Raw genomic sequence first — 20,847 nt, forward strand, 5'->3', positions numbered from 1 at the left:
TGCCGGCTGGTGAATTTTTTAATTGGAGGGGTGTAAATATTTGCTATAAGTATGCAAGAGCGACTAATTCTACCAATAGTGTCCAAGACACAAAAGCGGATTTAGGTGGTTCTCCTGCTGAGAAAGTTTTTTGAATAATGGGTTAAAATGGTGCATTATAGCACACTTTCTGTGAAGCACTGTGTAAAAAGCTAGTTTGCAACCTGTTCTGTAGAGTAACCCATGAAAAAATCCAACAGATGCAAGTCACAAACAGTGCAGAGGAGCATTTCCCAATGCATTTTCATACCTTTCCCCACAATAAATGCCAGTATAAAAACCATGTTCATGCTGGCAATGGCCATACATTTTCATACTGGCTGCCCCAATATATGCCAGTATTCCCATATAGGAACATACTCAGGTTTGCTTTGCTCATAATGCTTTTAATTATATTTTAAGAAAAATGCTCAATCTGGCTCTGCCAATATACGCCAGTACCGACACGCACAAACATACCCCTATTGGCTTTACCATTAAAAATGCCATGCCACAATCTGAAAACATGTCAGAACTGGCTCCAATGGTCTAGACACAAAATAATACTTTGCTTGCTTTATCATAGATGTTCAGTAAAACATGCCAAGCCACAGTAATATATAGCTAGGCTGGCTGCACCAACATGTCAGTCTAGCCATGAAGTAGCACTTAAAAGGCTTGCTTTATAATAGATACCCAGTAAAAAATGTGATGCCAAATAAAGCAATGGCTAGACTGTCTGCATGAAAATGCCAGTCTAGTCACGTGATAATACTTACCATGCTTGTTTGCTTTATCATAGATGCTCTGTACAAAATGTCATGACACTGTAAGAAATGCCAAGACTGGCTGCTCCAAATTGCATTCTAGCTAAATAATACCACTTATCATGCTTGTTTTACCATAAATACCTGGTAATAAAAAATATTATGCCACAGTAAGCAATGGCTAGTCTGGCTGCACCAAAATACCAGTCTAGTCAAGTAATAATAATTATCATGCTTGCTTTATCATGAATACCGGTACAACATCTCATGACACTTCAAGAAATGTTCTTGTGAATGCATAATTCTGGAATCATTATTGCCTTTTATTTGTGCCAACCTAAATGAATTGTCAGGCGTCCTACGGTTCTCTGCCCTGCTAAACTGTCCTTTGGTTTGTGTTACCTCAATGGACACATTATTTTGATGTGGTTTTAAAACTCATTTGTTTATAGTGTGTTCAGCCTCGGACGAAGAGCACATAGCTCGAAACACATGTCAGGCTGACCTACAATCAATTAAATACATGGAATTTACGCATGGACTTTTGTGATTTGTGCGCAGTGTGAATGCAACCTCTGTTCTGTAATTTACAAATTGTGGCAAGTTTGGCAGGCGACCCACACCTTGCATTTACCCGCAGCCAAATACACTTCTTACATAAACGTACGAGCGCTCAGGTTTTCAAACTTCTCCCTCTGCCAAACCATCTCAGTACTTTAAGAAATTGCTAGGCTTGCTGTACCAAAAGGCCAGTCTAGCCATGTAATAACACATCAATTTGGCTTTGCCCAAAAAAGAACATTAAAACAAGCCATGCCACTTAAGGAAATGCCAACAATGCTCCAGTTCTTACTGGCCCCACCAGCACATCACACACATGCATAATCACATTCATACTCATTCACATATACACCCTCACCCATATTCACTCACACATACATCCAGAACATTCATACTACATTCTCCACACGGGCACCTGCCCATAACATTCACACACTCACATTCATACCCATTCACCCACAATTTAGTCACCCATACACCTTTTTGTATACCCGTCACTCCAGGCCTCAGGCTCACTCACGTCATTCACCCACCAGTCACTCACTCACCCATAAACCTCTCACAATCACTCACACAGCTTTCTCCACACGGGAAGCCACCCAAAATACAAAATACAATATATATATATATATATATATATATATATATATATATATATATATATATATATATATATATATATATATATACACTCTCACACACACACACACACTTTCATTTTCACTCACAATGCATTCTCCACAAGGGCACCCACCCAGAACATGCGCACACACGCATACACAATCACATTCATGCTCTTTCACACACCAGTCACTCATCCATACACCTTCTCTCCCATTGACTCACACTGCATTTTCCATATGGGCACCCACCCAGAACACTCACTTAGATAACACACACAATCACGTTAAAACCCATTCACCCACCAGTCACTCACCCACGCAGGCCCGTTTCTTGGGGCGGGCAAAGCCGCTTCCGGCTCCCGGGATGCATTTGTTCTGAAGGGCACAGCACTGTGGCCGGCCGCCAGCTCAGAGGTGGCACTCGTGATGTGAGACTACCCTTAAGAGGGTAGACTCACGACACGAGCGACACTGCTAGCGGAGCCGCTTCCAGCCCAAAAATAAAATGTAAAAAAATAAAACTTACCAGGAGCATGCCCGCCTGACTTCTTGTCTTGGACTCCCGGCCGCCCGACTTCATTGCTTGCCCCAGCTACTCATTGATTGGGTGAGACAGGAAAGGAATACTTACAGGCTTGATGGGTACAACGCCTGGCAACAGTGCGTTTTAAGGTAAGTGAAGAGCAGTGGTCGTAGTGAGCGGGAACGGTCGGGAGCGGTGTTACACTACCACTGTTTTTGACTGTTAACAGCTCCACTACGTTTTGCAACCATTTTCAGCATTCCAGAACCGTTCTTTGGGAAGTTAAAACACGCATCTCCACTTTACCACCGGATAACAGTTACAGCTAAACTAAAATCTATTTGAACTCAAATGGCTGTCAACCAGCATGACTGCAACCATTGAAAAACGTGTTGCACGTTGCTCCTTCCTTCCTACTCTCTCCCCCGCTGGAGTCACAGTACCAATACTTTTTGGTAAGTTTTTTGGTATTTCTATCACTGGTGAATCACTGGTGAAGAGTGAACACAAAGAGTGTGGTAGGCAGTCTACTAATTTCATCTGGAATCCTAATCTCAGCAGTTAAGTAAGCAGTCACCTCTTTGCACCATTAAAGCAGTAACATGCACAACTTGGCCACCCTCATGCCAACCCAACCTTTTGGACCACACAATTCCATGCAATACATTGTTAACTTTAGCATCTGCAGTGACCATGGACGTCTGAATTGAGTGTTGATGACGAATACACTACACAGACGCGTTCTGTTCAATTATTAGATCGTCATCTAGTCAGGGCATAAGCAGGGCTGGCACATCCTTCATTATAAATCTGTAGATAAGCCACAATGTAGTTTGTGAGCAAGTGGGGGAGGAGGGCGCATTCTAATTATTACCCTGGGCACCTAATGGACTAGAAACTGTTCTGCACCCATAAATAGACATCTGTCACGCACCACAGGCATGTATAAAACACACATTACAAATACACATTTAAAAAAGAAAAGCGTTCTTACCTGTTACCCCTGACAGCTTCGGCCCGCCAGTCCACTCTGTCACTCCAGGACTCCGGCTCCCATGCTGCACCCAAACAGGAAACAGGAAGCATGGAGAGCTTCCTGGTTTCTTCTCTGATGCGGCAGGGGAGCCAGAGGTAGAGCACCTCCTTCCCGTGTTGCCATCTACAGTCGGCGCCAGGCCAGCCCCCACCCTGATATTAGACAGGGTGAGGGCTGAGCGGGTCTCCCCACCTGCACGTGGGGCAGTGGGCTGGAGACACAGTCTCCTTCCAGCACCGCCATCCACAGTCGGCCCCAGCCCAGCCCTCACCCTGATTTTAGCCAGGGTGAGGGCTGAGGCAGGGCCCCGCCCATGGACATGCAGCGGAGGAGACCCCCCACTACGTTAGCACGGTAAGGGTTTAGTTAGCCATACTCTATTCCAGGCTCAGATAGTTCTGCCCCCCCTTATTGCTTCCCCAACCCCACCTCCTAATCCCCCTAACCTAACCCATCTCTTTTGTAGACTTGTCCAGTGCCACCCTCTGCTCCAATACAGTTCGGTGTAGTTTGAAAGAAATTCTCTTTTAAAAAAAATCTTTTAAAACTAATTTTCAATTTACCACAATATAAATACATATCAGAATACATTTCAGTTAATACATCCTATCTTTAACAATTCTCATTCTATGCGACTCACTGGGAATGGGGAATTAGAATTTACCGGCGCCTGACTTTCCTGAACGCCCAGGTTGTAATCCCCCAGTGTTGCCGACATGTCAGGCGCCGGTAAATCATACAAGTCCTCCGCCAACCCGATGGTAGCACCGGCAGGGTTACCGTCGGACTTGTAATGAGGCCTATCTTAGCCCTTTCTATTTCCTTCTGTTTTTCTTTGACATATCCACCTCTCACACTCTAGCTCTCCCACAACCAGAATTTGGGTGATGCTATTTTGGGGGTAAATCCAGCGTTTTCAATAATGGTTCTTTACTCATTCACTCTGTACTACTCAAAGAGTGGACCAGCAGCAAATGTCTAAATGTCCACGTGGGTTTAACGCAAATCTAGAAATTAGATTTATAATAATAGTGCATTTATATAGCGCTACAAACCCTCCGGCATCTGAGCGCTGCTTATTATTATCCATGGTGCGTGGTGCTCATTTATCGACCTCAGAAGGATGAAAGGCTGAGTTTGGCCTTGCCGGGCTTCGAACCTGCATCAGCAGGTTCTGCACAGATGTCAAAGCGAGCGCTCTACCCGCTGTGCTATTGGACTGGCTGATTTTCACAATTCCCGCCCAACTCCTGAATGTGCCTTTAAGTGTAGAATAAATATTGTTAGCAAACCCATCTCAGTTTAAAAAACCAGGGCACTGACAAACCGACTTGCGTCAAGAATACAATGTCCTTTTGTTTCAGCATTTCCTGTTTGTTTGGGAAGAGAGTAGTACTAGATGAAGGGCTCTGCCACACGAGGGGAAACAAGTTAAAGCTTCTCTAGATTAAAGGACAATGCCTGCACAGTAAAATGAGCATTAGCAATGCCAACAGTTTGGGCTTTTGTGTAGACGTGGGATAGGCATTTGCCAGGTACTGACATAATAGTTCTAACTGGCCCTCAATCGTTGCAGCTACAAAATACTGAGGGTACCTGGGCATAGAATAGCAGAGCCTGTCAAATGCCTGTCTAATACCTACAGACAAGCCAAATTGTTTGCTTTGCCAATGCTTCAGTGAAGAAAACGGTTAGTGCTTAAAAATCCAAGAGGCACAATTGGTTAAGACATGTTTTTTTGCAACATTAGCTAATCAATAGCTCCTAATAATCCATAAAAATCATTAAAACTCACAGGACTGCTTTGAAATAACACTGGCAGGCACGCTGAGTAGAACGTTTGATGATACTGCTTGATAAAGCTACCCCAAAGAGATCCCGGGAGTTAGTGTTTTGGATGGGAAGATGCAGGAAGTGGGTATGAATGGCGATAGGGATTAGCATGTCCACAGGTTGTCCATGGGTGGGTAAATAACCAAACAACTCCTACACAAGCTTTCTGGCCATCATATCCCATCTCCCTCAAAGCGGTGCAATACTTTTGGCTTTTAGGTGGTGCTTAGTGACACCTAACAGCCAAAATTAAAGAAGAGAGTAAGCTCCTGGAAAGGAAATGTACCCTTGAACCTAGGAGTCCAAAATCAGTACCAGAGTTTGCCAATTTTGATGAGGTCCTGGAGAAAAGCTCTGATGCCAGCATTACTCAGTCAAAATGTGCTGTGGCATCCTAAATCAGGTGGACAGGGAACCAGAGGTGTAGCCACGATTGTCTAATCATGGGGCCAAAGTTAATGTAGTTGGGCCCACCACAGTGACATTAACATCTGTAAATGCCCACACAGAGCTGCTGAGTGGGCATTCACAGATTGTGGGTGGGCCTTGCCCGCTCAGGCCCTAACCTGCCTACGCCCCTGCTAAGGGAACATTTGTTCATAGGGTTTTGGCTTGGCTTGTCGACCATATTCAGCACATTTGGAACAGCGATTCTGTTCCTTTTCCTCTGCTCCACAACAGTAATTGGGGTTTCGAGATTGACAGACCCATGGGGCTTTTCAACTTTTGTATGACCCCCATTAGCATAACCTCTACTGTACTCTGGGGTATATCTCTCAACCCAAGCAGATGATACCCAGGTATATCTCACCCCTGACAAAATCGGAGCCCAGAACCGAAAACCTGAGAATTACCATAATTACTAACAGGCCTAGCAGGAAATGCCTTCACTAAATATTGGCAAAGGTGATGGAATCTCTTTCGGATCAGAAAAAATGGGTGAAAAGTAAAACATGTACTTTCTGCAAACAAGTTTACTAGGCCGGGTCTACCCTCATGCCTAAGAAAAGGGCAATTTGTTGGCGGAAAAACCATTCTCGTTTGGACACCAGCAGCAAATCCCTGTATGCAGCATTACCTAGAGATGAGATTTCTAATCTCCCATGGGTAAAGGAAACCGTAGCTCAGAGCCTAGGAGAAGATGCTGCATGCCTCCAGCATCAGTTTGAATGATCTCCAAGGTAGTACATCTGTTTTTAATGCATTGAAGGGAAATGCCCTCAGTGCCTTTTCTAGGATGCATAATCTTACATACCATGAAGTGAATTATAACCGGATTATGGAGGACTCCTAATGTATACCCAAACTGCAAAGTCTCCCAAGTTACCCAAGGCTCTCAGCGTGGCGTCCAAAGATCTGGATTAGTCAGAAGCTCACACTGCACTCTCCCCACCAGGAAAGGGTTAAAACACGATATTTTCTTCTGGGTATAATTCTGCTCGCACATATACGCTCAACAAGATCGGCTTTGTGCCTGGAAGCAATTTACGTCTAAGTGGCGCTATATCCATATACTTAGAGGTTCATTTCCTGTGCATTTTCCGCTCCTCCTGAACAGTTTCCTTCACTCCTTTAGCCACTCTGCTCTCCTTCACCAATGAACCCACCATACAAGTACTTGAACCTTTACTAGAGCGCCTCTGCTTTTAAACTTTTGGTGCAGCTTTCTGGTAAGGCTCAGGGAGGCATGTCTACACTGGTGGTGCCGTTGCCTGTTTTAGGGGGTGTCATCCAGAAATGTGAGGCAAGTACTGTCTGCCAGTTCCTATTATGAAGGTAATGAATGTTCCAAAACGACATGACTGTCATACATTCCTGTGGTCTCCAAAAACCTTTGGTTGCAAATCAAGACCCACAAATGGTTGTTTCAACACTTGGTCTTGTGTCAGGTGGTGGCCACATCCACTGTGATACTAGCTTCAGAATGTGACAATGCCAGTGGGGTGTATCTAGGACTGCCTCATTATGCAATGTTAGATAAAGCTGCAACGCATATATTGTTCTATTGTCCCCAGTCAATCCACGGTCCTTCCGCACCCCCCACCATTCTGTTCCCTTACTGGCTCTGTGTGGAGGTGGATGTTTCTCAGGTCATAGGATAAGCAGCAGGGCACTGTGTCCATAAATCGTATGAGGAATAATCCGAGGAACCGGCTGGGATCATCTGTACAAAAAATACAACAATTCACTGTTGGTACTTGGAATTTATTTAAATTAGATAATCTAGAGATGATGCAATAAATGCAAACATGCCTCCTAATATTATGAGCATTGCAATGCGGTATATTGAGGTGTCATCATTCAGAACCGAGTACTCAATCATTAATACATCTAAAGTTCATTATTGTGATACATGACTCAGACAAACGATATGTAGATTAGATCATTTGCAGCGGAGGAGCTGGTACAAGTAGACCTAGGTCACGTGACCTAAATTCCACCCACCTGTCAATCACTGCTAATGTTTGGCATCTTTTTGGTTTGCTGACCTTTCCCTCCCTATATAAGCAGCTTTCCAGTCTATTTTCTTTTGCAGTTGATGAGCTGGTGCCAGTGGGTCTAGGTCGAATGACCTAGACCCCACCTGTCCACTAAGGTCTGCTCTTTCCTTTACTTTCCCTTCTTAACTGTTAGTTCACATGGCGTCTGTTGCCTGGGTGTCCAAAGTGAACAGCAGTAGAAGAAAATGGAAACACCTGTTTTTTCTGTTAGGGCCTGGTAAACGGCCAAGGGCCATTACTCGGCTTGTGCTAGACCAGGTAAATATCACTGTGTGTCTCCTCTTACCACAACCGATTCCTATTCTCTCTAGGGATCACATAGCTAAATGCCCAAGCAGCCCCGGACCTGGAAAACATCAATATTCCCGTAAACCTGTACAACATGCGCCTTCTATTCGCATCCACCCAGTTATGATAGTTAATGTTCGCTCAGCGTTCACATACACTTCCGATATCACCGACCTCATAACCATCCACGAATTTGATGCCCTTTTCATTACTGAATCATGGCTTACACCCCCCTACCAATACATCTTTGATGTTGATGTCCTCCTAACCCACAGATATAGTAGCCTACATACTGACCGCACAGGAATAACTGGAGGTGAGGTTAGAGTCATCTATAAGATCGACTGGCCCTGCATGGTAATCCCAACCCCCACACACAGCTCCTTTGAATCACTGTCATGCTGGTTCTCCATCTCAAACAACAACCCAATTACATTTCACCTTATTTACAGGCCAGCTCAAGGGAGTGGTAACTTCATCAACGACCTTTCTAACTTCTCTCCTCTGCAACATTTTCCTACTCTAATAATATCCTCCTCAGAGATTTCAACATCTCTGAGTCCCAACCAGCAAAATACCTACATGACTCCCTATTCTCTCTGACCGGCTCGATGTACCTTAAACAGATTAGACTCTCCCCACACATGTCAAAGTTCACACGCTCGATCTAGTCTTCACCTCCTGCCTGATCCTCGCATGCTAAGAATGTGGCCCCTCGTCTGGACCAACATCCCACATTCCTCATTGTCATATCGCACACAAGTCTGCCACATAAATGTCAGGCCAAAAGCCCTGTTATTGAGCACTGATCCTTCAATAATGTCCCGCCATACACCCTAGAGGCCATGTTCACAACATTCCACATCACAGGGAATGGCTCAGCCCTTCTGGTTACATTTTACCACTTTGCCAAAAAACTAGTAGATGTCCAAGCTCTTCTAAAGTCTAGTGACACCAAAGTCAAAGTATCTGCACCCATGTACGCATCCAAGCTCGCCGAGAAGAAACGCTGTATCAAATCCATTGAAAAGCAGTGGCACAAGGACTGCAGACTAGAGGATCTCCCATCCCTCAAATCCCTGCATACCAACATAGACATATGATCAGTGAGGCTAAGTCTGCCTCCTACACCTCGACCATTGAGGCAGCCTGTAACCGGAGCAAAGCCTTATTCAAAGTAGTCAAGCACTGCTTCAAGCCCACACCAGTCCCTGAGGTGCCGGCTTCACAAGTGATATGCAACCGGTTAAAGAGCTTCTTCATTAACAAAGTTGATAAAATCAGAGGTCACATTGATGCTTCAAAATCAGACAGAGCCCTGCTAGCCGCCCCTCGTCAGGCACTGCCCTACTGTACAGACTTCACCTTTCTCAGACACACTCGAATGACTTCCTCTCAGCCTTCCTCATTAAACAACTCACGGCCCAGCACATAACGCACAGCTCGGTATTGTGAATGCCTCCTTCAGTGAAGGTTCATTCCCAGACGTGTTGAAGATAGGTCACATATGACCCCTTATCAAAAAACCCTTGCTTGACCCAGAGTACGTCGCCAACTACAAACCTATCATGAGCCTCCCATTCATTGGAAAGCTTGCTGAGACCAGACTACTTGCCAAAATCATCCAGCTTGACCTCCTCCTTCCACCCAAAATACAGCACTGAGACAGCAACCATCCATGTGGTGGACGATGCGCACAGAATCACTGACACAGGTGTCTCATGTCTCCTAATCCTCTTAGACCCCTCAGCTACCTTTGATACATTTGATCTCCCTCCTGGCCGACAGAATGGGCTTCTCTGCAACTGTCCTAAAATGGTCTGCATCCTATTTATTTGATAGGCACCAGGTCTAGACAGATGGGCTCATTCAGATCCAACCAACTCCCAGTCACCTGTGGGGTCCCCCAAGGTTCCATTTCCTCCACAACCATCTTCAATCTATACATGGAACCGTTGGGAACTGTTGGGATGCACGTACAGCATCCCAGCCAGGCAAAGAGGTTCAGGTTGAGAAAGATCTATTAGCGAGCAACATAGTGGGAGCAGAGTAAAGGTTGGGCTACAAACAGTATATACATTTTCTTAGTGAGTGTTATGTTTTTCGTTCACCTGAGTGGAGGCTGGAGGAGCAGAGGAAGGGTTGTGCTTCTGATGGTAGTTTTGCGGGAGGTCAGAGTCCTGAAGAAATGGACGCCTCTCTCCTGATGCCACGATGCACAGTATAGTAGAAGCTGGGTTGTGTGACACCTGGAGGAAGGCTCTGTGCAGGAGTGAGAGAAAAAAACCTTGTTAGGGAAAAAACCCACAGTAGAACGCAGAGGTTCAGCTTCCAGTTGTAAGGCAAAACAGAAGTGAAGATGCACGGTCTGTTTTTGAAGCTGGAAGACTGTTACAGAGAAAATGTACAATTGCAGCTAAAGGCTCAGCTAGCTGTAACGTCCTGCGAAAAGTAGCAAGGAGATAGAATCCAAAGATGACCCAAGGAAAGAAGCATGCAAAAAACAGGTTTTCCAGGGTCCAGAAACAAGAGAGTATGCAGAGCAGGCAGTATGAGAAATAAGTAAGCACAGCAACGTGCATGGCTGAATCGGAATGAAGCAGAGATGAAAGTGGCAGCCAAGAGGAGAACATGAGGGGTCCGTAAGGTAAGGACCGAATCAGAGAGAGAGCAAGAATGCAAAGAGGGAACAGGGGACCACTAGAGGGCACGAAAACAGATAACCACGGAAGCGCTGAGCTAAGGAAATGGCAAGCAATACCTTAGCTTTGAGACACGCTGCGGATCCTGTAGCCATGAAGTATGTAGCCGAGGATCACCATTAAAATGCGTGAGCGAGAACTGCTGAACCAGGAAGGGACATGATTCTATCTCTCAAAAGGATTCAGCAGCCCAAAAGGCTCCAGCAATCCCGTGCACTGCAGGAGCAGTGCACATACAGCCCATCACATCAGCCACGAGATAAGTCCCGCTGGCTTTTTCGAGCGCACGTCGTTCCGCCGTGCATCCCGACCCATAATCAGCTGATTGCCCCACAACAGCGCTGTCGCGCACTACAGCTACTGCTGAGATCATCATGCTACGAAACTATTGGGCACCCATGGCAACGTAACTTTTTTAATACAATGCTTTTCCCACATTAAATGGCCGCAGCCGCCTCTACGTTTGCCTTGCTTCCAGTATCTTACATCTGCTGAGATTGGATTGGGTGCCTACCCCATTTAGTTCAATCAGCAGTGCCGGGAGGCATAAGTCGGCCCCTCAACCAAGGCCCTCACATAAGGCTCCTGACTGAGCCTGACCAAGCAGATGGAGCGGGGATCGCCTATCACTTGGTTACACGTACCTCTGTTGGTAGGTTGTCACACTATACATCCTGCTACTAGACACCGTGCATACCCCGAGAGATCAGTCATTTTAATACGTATATATGCATGATTCCCATTGAAGAACGGTTACCCGATCCATTAAAGTATAACCATTACATGCCGCTGTGCCGCCCCTAACGCCTTTGCCACTGAATTTGAACTACACACTGGCGCATGCCCCCAAAAGCTCTTTGCAGTAAAGCGCTCTATAACTTTAAGAATACAAATACAAATAATCCCATAGCAATTAGTCTGTAAACCGCCCACCTGCAGACTCTCGCCACTTTCATCATACGACGTTGGCAGCATCAGCTCGACGGCTCACAGACAGTACTTGATTGCACAAAATGATATGTGTACTCACTCAACACCTTCTACAAAATCCCATTGCCGCCTACCAACAACCAATGCTTTCTAATCTATACGTATAACATCACTATCATTGTATGAATAGCATGTTGGAACCTATCATGACTCACATGTACTATATTGTTTGAACTGCTTTGCTTTGCAAAGCCACCAACAATCTGTCCACTCCCTTCTACTTCACTCATATTTCAGTGCCATAAGGTATAAGCATTATTGAAAGCGTTAAGCCCTCAAAGTACCAGGATGACACCTACACGCCTACCTTCATCAAAGAGGCTGCAGCTAAGATCGCACCCTTCATCACGACTTTTATAAATTCTTCATTTGAAACCTGTATAGTCCCAACCTCAGGAGGATAGCTCAGCAGCAATGTGCTCGCGTTGGAAGCAAGATGACACGGAGCAACACAGGTTCGATCCCCGGGTCCGTGCTTAGAAACCTCTGGGTATTAAGCACGTTATAAATAACATATCATATCATAACCAAACTCAAAGATGCCTGGGTCTGCCCTCTTCTAAAAAAAAACGCTCTAGACCCTAACACTCCCTAACACTCCCACTAATTATCGACCCATAACTACGGTACCATTCCTACTCATGGTTCTAGGCAAGGCAGCATATCTCCAAATTCAGAAACACCTTGGCCTCCGTCAATCCGGTTTCAGACCAGGTCACGGCACAGAAACAGCCCTCATCGACCTCAAAACTCAAATGAATGAGATCAGGGATAAAGGGAACATAGCCCTTCTTCTTCTGTTAGACCTCTCTGCAGACTTTGACCTGGTCAGCCACAAGGTCCTTTGTAAACACCTTACATCAGCAGCACACTTTTCCACAAAAGCCACTGCATGGATTCAATCCTTTCTCTCAAAAAGGACACAGAGTATTCTCCACCAGAGCTACTGCGGACCCAGCCCCAGTCCTATGTGGAGTACCCCAAGGCTCATGTGTATCTCCCATGTTGTACAATATATTTACGAAGCCACTATTTGATCAATTAGACAGCTTGGGTATCACCTACACGAATTATGCAGATAATACCAAAATACTCATTCCTCTCTCAGGCTCCTACACAGCAGACGTGGAACTACTAAACAATATCTATCTCATCATTCAGGCATGGATGGCCACTCACGGCCTCTGCCTGAATGATGATAAAACAGTTACTGCTGATTGGCTCTCACTACCACCTAAACAGACTGGCCAACCAATTCCAATCCTTCATCATTGACAACAACACCATTTATGTCGCCAAAGTAGTCATAACACTTAATATACCTCGACTTGAACCTTAACCTCACTAAACAAATCAATGCAACAGCTTCATCAGTAGCTTATACGGCTAAGCTCAAAACCGCCTGCAGACCATTTCTGTCTCTTGAAAACTGTGTCACTCTAGCCAGGGCACATATCCTATCCAAGCTCGATTATTGCAACACACTCTACAATGGAACTAGTCTTCGAGTACTTCAAAACAATGCTCCAAGAGCAGCCCTTGACATAACCAGAGCCAACCATATCACTGCCTCCAGATAAAAAATAAAGTGGCTTCCAGTCAAGAGGAGAATCATGTACAAATCACTATCTCTTACCCACAAATGCTTAGCAAACCTAGCTCCGAAATACTTGAACTGTAAATTCGCAAAGAATCTATCCAACAGACCCACAAGAACAGCACAAGTCAACCAACTCATCGTACCAAGTACAAACTTGAAAAATCTGGGGGCAAGACATTCCCAGTCCTAGCCGCTAAGCTATGGAATGCCTCACCCCCCAACATCCGAACAGAGACTGCATACCAGACATTTCAACACAAACTGAAAAATTGGCTAGTATCCCAAGAATAATCTAGGACTTCACAGGATCACACTAGCTCATAACTTCCTGACTACTCTGATATAACCATTCTGCCTAAGCACTCACTCACTACTAATCTTGAGCACTGACAACATGCATTGATATTTGGATAGGTAACACGCTGTCTATACGCTCATTGTAATTAAAACGAGAATTGATGTATCTCACCTATTGTAATATAATACAGCAACACTGTATCTGCAATCTGTAAAATATGTATAAGAAACTGATGTACCTCTCCTACTGCTATGTAATCCAACCGTATTCTTTTTGACCTGTAACCTTGTAAAATATGTACTTTAAGTGTAACATGTAAACTTGCGCCCAGATACCCTTGGGTTGGGAGCGCTATATAAATAAAAACAAACAAAACATGCGAGCCCTGAATGCAGCCCAAAGTGGCGGCCATCTTAACAGGGATGACAGAAGATGTTGTAAGCAATGGGAAGCGCCACCTGTGCCACAATAAAAATGGGGGGTGACGCATGACAGTTAGGGCTGACACATTTTAAATACTCACAAATAGCAACACAGAAAGAGTAACAAATGAATTAATGTTGTGGTTGCAGAGGTCATAGATAGGGCAGTACTATAGGCCCGGTATTTAGTTGATGCATTGTAGTGACGTAGGATAGCGTGATGTGCGGGAAGGATTGGAATAAGCAGAAGATAGAGTCAGCAAGTGAGTGAGGTAGAAGCAAGGTCAGTGTATTAACTTGGCCTAAGACCTAGTGCACGTTGAACAGAAGAGAACACAGCCCATGGTGTGGAGATACGGCTCTGGTAGTTCAGCCACAAAAACAACTCCACTTTCCCGTTCCTCAGGAGAGAAGACAAAGTCAGAGGCACCCATGGTGCGTAGATAAGCACTGATTGTATCCAACAGCGGGGCCTGGACATGATGGGAACAGAATGTTATTTGGTAAAAGAGCAGGAAGGGATGTGGTCTTTGAAGGACACATTCATGAGAATAGGGCACTAGGCTCTGTGCTGCCAATGAGCCAGGCAAAGATTTAGAACACTACTCCATCACCCCGGGGCGGAACCCCCATATGAATTACACCTAGACACACAACTTAAGCAAACAAATCCTCAGAATTCAGACTCAAGAGCGGTGCCCTGGTCATGTCATCCCTGGGCTTCTAGAGTTGGGAAGAGATAAACAAGGAGCTGTGTCTAGAACGTCTTTGGATTTAGGCTAGGTGGAGCAGAGGTGATGCCAATACATTTAGTATAAGGTCAGGGTGCGACTCGTGTGCGACATGGTGTCTGGGTTAATGAGGAAGCCTATTGTCTCATCAAAAGCAGCGTAAGCCTCGCCAGGTTACTTTGAACGCGTCTGGAACAGGAGGGTTTCCATCACGTGATGGTCCCAAATTTATGAACCTATTGATAAGAACCCACCAATCATATACAAGGGTTCAACAGTGACGATGTAGTGGACCACGTGTTTAGGGGAACAGGGGTTGGGTGGATGTGGCTAAATGATCAAAGGACTATGGGTGGGATTAGAATGCTCTATAGATGGTTGCCAATGAGGGTGGTGAGATTATGCAGTACTCATTATTATGCATAGTATTGATACTTCGTGGTTTCTCCGCTATGAAAGATGTAACATCTTGAGATAAGATGTGCTCTGTGTCAGTTTGATTCTACGGGACTGTCTGAGATCCTTTTTGCATGTAGTAAACCTTGTTTTTCCTTGCAATGAGGCGCAGTGGATAATTTTATTTTTTGGATTGTTTTATTCTATGGTTTTTGGGTTGCCTCTCTTTCAATTTGGTAACCCCGACATGATACCAGACTCTCCATGAGCCTGGGTGTCCTAGTCTCGCATCTTGGGTGCGGCGACCATCTACAACAACAAGTCCCCCATGCAAGATTTTAGGAGAGGTTCACAGGTGCCGTGTTGCCAGAAGCACTGTCTTCTCTTTGGAGTGGACGCGGCTCCCAGAGTATGCAGGCCATTGATGGGACCCTGTATTGGAGGAACTCAAGAGAATGGATAGATGTAAGTGCACCTTTGTGGGAGAAAATAATAAGGGGAGAGTGGGTATGTGTGGAGTGATATTTTGGTGAATGGATGGAGTGTGTAAAGCCATGTGGTACATATAATGGTTTTTTATAAGGTGATGTCACAGCATATATTATGAGGTAAAGGATGAAGAGCAAGTAAACGTGAACCTATCCAATTGTGGAGGAAAGGCAGCCCCACAGAATTAAATAAAGGTGAGTTCCATTATATTGAGGACCGGGGAACTCTCCACTCCGCACAACGAAGTGTGAGGGGGTTAATTCTCTTTTCCTGAGGAAAGGGTAAAGAGGAAGGGTCTACACCATTTGTAATTAAGTGTGATTTTTTCTGTGGGTCCATTATATTGTGGACCTGGGATCACTTCACCCATAAGGGGGCGGTAGGAGGTAAATGCCCTCAGCTCTAAAGCATTGTGTATATATTTGTGTTTTTATTGATCTTTGCTTTACAGTGTTATTGAATTGTTATGGTGTAAAGTAGTGGTTGTTGAATTTATTGGAGAGTTGTGTGGGGTATTAGTGTGTGGTGTGAGAGGGATGATGAGGGAAGGAAGGGGTAACGGGAAGGGTAGACAAAAGTGTGAGGAGGAGGGGTATTGATACTGATGGATCAGTGTTGAAAAGGTGAAATAGTGCTACAAGGTTAGGCTTGGATACAACATGAGTTCCCTAAAGCCCCTCAAATATATGTGTACAGCACTTCCACGGTACAGGGAAAAAATCATGAAATATCACAACGAGTGGGTTGTCAATATGAGAGGGGGAATGTATAAGCCCTGGCTTGAAGAAGGAACGAACAATAGAAAGGTTCTGGGTCATATGTATGCTTATTTGGTGGCAAAATATAAGGGGAAAACGTTGAGAAATAGTAAGGGCATTCTCGAACTTTAGAGAATGGTAGAGGATTTGGAAGATGTCCTTGAGGATCCCAAAAGAGAGAGGAAGTTATACAAGCGCCCTGCATCACCCCTGCCACTCATAGTGCCACAACGGCATCCTGTGAGTAACCCAAAATGCCCGTAACACACACAACTCCCTCAGCCCTGCCACCCCCACAGGGGTGCTACCCCATGCAAGCAGCTGCAGGATATACAAACCCTGAGTATGTGCCCATGCAACTCCATGGCACCAAGCACCTGGAATTTATGAAAATGCGATTAGGGTTGTACATGTTGAATCGAGGGATGAGGGTTGTAATGATGAAAGGTATATGGGAGGGCTACCGCGAACAATTTAGATTATGAATCCATCCAATCATATGCTGATGCAGGAGTAGCAGAGGTGGGGGTTGGGGGACAGATGAGAAGCAGGGAGAAGAGGTGCCACCCATAGTGACGCCAAGAGTAGAGAGTTTGTGGGGCCCAAGATTAAGAGCTCGACCAGGCCATATGGCAGTGGTAAAAGGGAAGCAATGGGGTAGAAAGTTAGCAGCAAAGCAGGAGGGAACACAGTTCCCATTGCTACACAAGGCCCCAGCAGAGCACAATATGTTCCCTGGCCACGCATGGAAGAGAACTATTTGATTAAGGCACTATCCTCGCTCGCCGCAGTAGCGGGCACGTGGATTTACACACTGGAGAAACAAACTTCAGGCATTACATTGGCAGTAGGAGATATATTTGCCGTAGTAATGGGGATAATGCAGATTATATTTGGAAGAAAGCAGGATATCTAGTGGTACAAATAGGTGATGACACTCATGATGGGGTACTCTTTAACGATTGTCGGGCTAGAGTTTGGGCTGCATTGAGAGCAGCATACCCTAACACACCGGCCATACATTCAAAAATTGCATGCACTATAAAGGAGGACAAAGATCCAGTGCAGTATAGATTACAGATTCAGGAGCAGTGGAGGGCTGAGACAGGGGAATCATGGAACAAGACACTGTGATATTTTATCACATGTTAAAGAAGGGACTTCCAAAGGAAGAGCAGAAGGATTTGGATAAAATAGTAGGGATTGAAGCAAAGGGAAAGGCAGAGATTCAGGTCATTAAAGTGCATCATTGTAAAAAGTGGTAGGACAAAGAAAATTAATTAGCAGATAATGCACAGAAGGCTGAGGCAAAGTTAGTGCAAAGGAAATTGGGACAAAAATGCTTTGCCTCACAGCAGGGTCACATTGTAGACAGGGGAAAGTGTTGTGGGCAACAGCCCTTTTGTATTTTAACTGCCGACCCGGAAGAGGAACCTCTGGAGGGTATGGAGATATATTATTAGTTTATATGGTTGACACAGGTGCAACACGCTTCCCCTAATCAGGTAGAGTAATGGACATGCAGGGATTCCCTAGGGAAATACATTTGGTTCCATTCACAGAAGACTTACCCATTAAGGTAGGTAACTAGGAGGTATTGCACCACTATTGTTTTCAAAGGTGACAATGGTAAACCTTTTTACATCAATTGCAATCACAAAAGGGCTTATTGCCTTGGGCGAATCCTAACAGTAAATGTTGATATTGTTTATGGAGTTTTTTTGGTTGTCTGCTGAGGGCTTATACTTTATCTTGATTGCTGGAGATAGACAAAATATGATCCAAAAAGTGTAGACTCCCAATAGCGCCAAACCAATAAGATAGTGAATGATGGTTAGTGAGAGCCAAAATAAATGGTCTTAATGCAAGTCTTGTAGTTTACAAGTAAAGAGTAATTTATTAAGGTCCAAGGAAACAAATATTACCATATTTTAACTTCAATGCTTTAGTAACATAGTAAGGTCATGATTCAAAATAACAAAAATAAATAAACATACTTGTTAAGTTTTGGTGACATAACACAAAGTACACAATTGTTAAATCCACAGTGAGGGGCAGGAATTAATGCAAAAAGATCTCACTTTTTGTTTGAGAAACAAAGTAATCTACTGCTTTCTTCGTAGTTAAAGGCAAGTTGGTGCCACATTTTAATAATTATCCAGTTGGCTACTCACCTATTTCACAACATTAATCAATCTTGGTGTGCGTTAATAATTATTAATTTTTAAAGATTTGCAGAACATTTTCCAAGGTCCAGATATGGTCAGTCACTGGCCTAAACAAAATGACAAAAAAAATATAGCATCCACTCAGTTACTTTATGGGTGGAAGACAGAGCTAAAAGAGCCACTATTCAAACTTTAAAACAAATGGGATGCAGAGCGATTACCTTGTGCTTTAGAATAACAGCAAGAAAAAGGATGGATCCAATTGTCCAGTGTCTGGTGCAGCCAATCTGTTGCACAAAGCCTACCATAATTTGCAGGCTTTTAAGGAGACGAAAAACACAGCCATGTCGTCATTATGCTACGCTACCTTTTAGACAACGGTAAACTTGTTTGGGAAGGGATTTGTTAAGCAAATTGAACATGACAATTTCATTTTCAGAAGAAGGGGCAGTGTGTCCAACACCAGGCATTTGTTTTGCCAGGATCCTGAGCACTCCGATTTGTTTATGTATGGAGTAACAGTGTTATTGAGTTGGGAACCAGGTGTTAAAAAAAAGCCATGGAAAGTGCCGCCAGAATTTTTGTTTGTTTAGAACAGCAGTGCCCCAAGACCATGTCCCAGGTACTATTATCACATTAAATTTGGAGGGGGTGCTGATTGCGGATTATACAATAATGCTTATAGGGACTGATGAAGAGGGAGGTGAGTGGCAAACAGTTTTATGTATTGACCCGGTTTAAGCATTGAGTGGGGTGCCAGGTGGACTATTGTTTGACTATGCTGACATTGATTGTGAGATGATACTAGAGGTGTGCATTACTTGTCAAATAATGATTCAGCATAGGAATGTCCCATATCCTGCACTTATTGCTAAGAGCATGCCTGCACATTTATAAGATGTCCTGCTACAGGTCCCAAGTACTTTAAGGACAGACTCCTCACGACGTAGGGCACTTGAAGAGTATAGAAGCAGTGCATATTACGTTGAAACAGGGAGCTAGAAAGTGACAGTATCCATTGTCAAGAGAAGCAGATGAAGGCCTACATGAGACAATTGTTGCGATGTGGTGGCAGGGCATTATAGTATCCTCTGAGTCCTCTTATAATACAACGTTATACCCTGTCAAAAAAGCAAGGGGGTCAAGTTGGAGGTTCATATAAGATTTTCGGCCATTGAATAGCATAGTGGAGGCAGCATTCCCACTTGTATCAAATCCCGCCAACATTCTTGGTAACATCCCAAAAGAGACCACACATTTTACTGTTATTGATTTTGAAAAAATACATTCTTTTCCATCCCATTACACCCTGATTCTCAATATCTCACTGTGTTTATTTACTGCGGGCAGCAATTTCAACACACCAAACTCCTTCAGGAGTACTACGAGTTCCTGAGTATTTTTAACAGAGTAATACACATTGATTTTGACAATGTACCGAGCACAATAATTCAGTATGTAGACGATCTTCTAGTATGTAGAGAAGTGCAGAACAGATTCTATTATTGCAGACAAAGGATACAAATTAGACAAGGAGAAAATGCAATATTAGCAGAAAGAGATTGTGTTTTGGGTTTGTGTAACTATTGTAGAGATAGGATTTTTGATTATTCTAGCTACACAAAACCTCTCCTGCAGGAAAGAAGCATAGAAGAGGAAGGTGTTCCTCACATGCACAGGCAAAATGGTGACATGTTTTGCAGAACTCCAGTGATTACACTAAATGATTGCATCTGTTTTCACATTTTAACAGATAAGTGAACATCCCTGGAACACAAGCTCCTAGAATATTACAATGGTATTTTAGATTCAGTAATGCAGGGCCATTTTCCCTGTGAACAGGCTTTGGCCACTTCAACCTTTGCTATTGAGAAAAGCTTAACCATCACCATGGGATGCTCAGTTACATTATAGGTAGAGCATGCTGTGTTCGCAATACTTGAATGATCAAAATCCACGCTAACCACAGAGAGGTCCTCTGCGTATGAAGTAATTTTGTCTACCCCATCCATTCACATTGTATGAGGTCACACAGTAAACGATGCCACGTGTATTGCTATACCTGCTGAGGAAGGAGAGGGAATGCATGATTGTGTTAGTTATGAGGATCCGAAGATGATTTGGCGTGGGCACAGGTAGATGC

At 44.2% G+C, this 20,847-nt stretch overlaps 1 long non-coding RNA gene across 1 annotated transcript in view; it reads right to left on the bottom strand.

Moving 5' to 3' along the window:
- The window catches only part of LOC138583238 (uncharacterized), a 45,397-nt gene extending 41,833 nt beyond the window's left edge, over positions 1 to 3,564 (bottom strand). Inside the window, exon 1 of the long non-coding RNA XR_011305191.1 lies at positions 3,487 to 3,564. This is a non-coding gene — a long non-coding RNA (uncharacterized lncRNA). The remainder of the gene's footprint in view (positions 1 to 3,486) is intronic.
- Between the last annotated feature and the right edge of the window lie 17,283 nt (positions 3,565 to 20,847).

The sequence above is a fragment of the Ambystoma mexicanum genome, chromosome 3q (assembly GCF_040938575.1).
Source record: "Ambystoma mexicanum isolate Mex_15411 chromosome 3q, UKY_AmexF1_1, whole genome shotgun sequence".
Taxonomy (NCBI): domain Eukaryota; kingdom Metazoa; phylum Chordata; class Amphibia; order Caudata; family Ambystomatidae; genus Ambystoma; species Ambystoma mexicanum.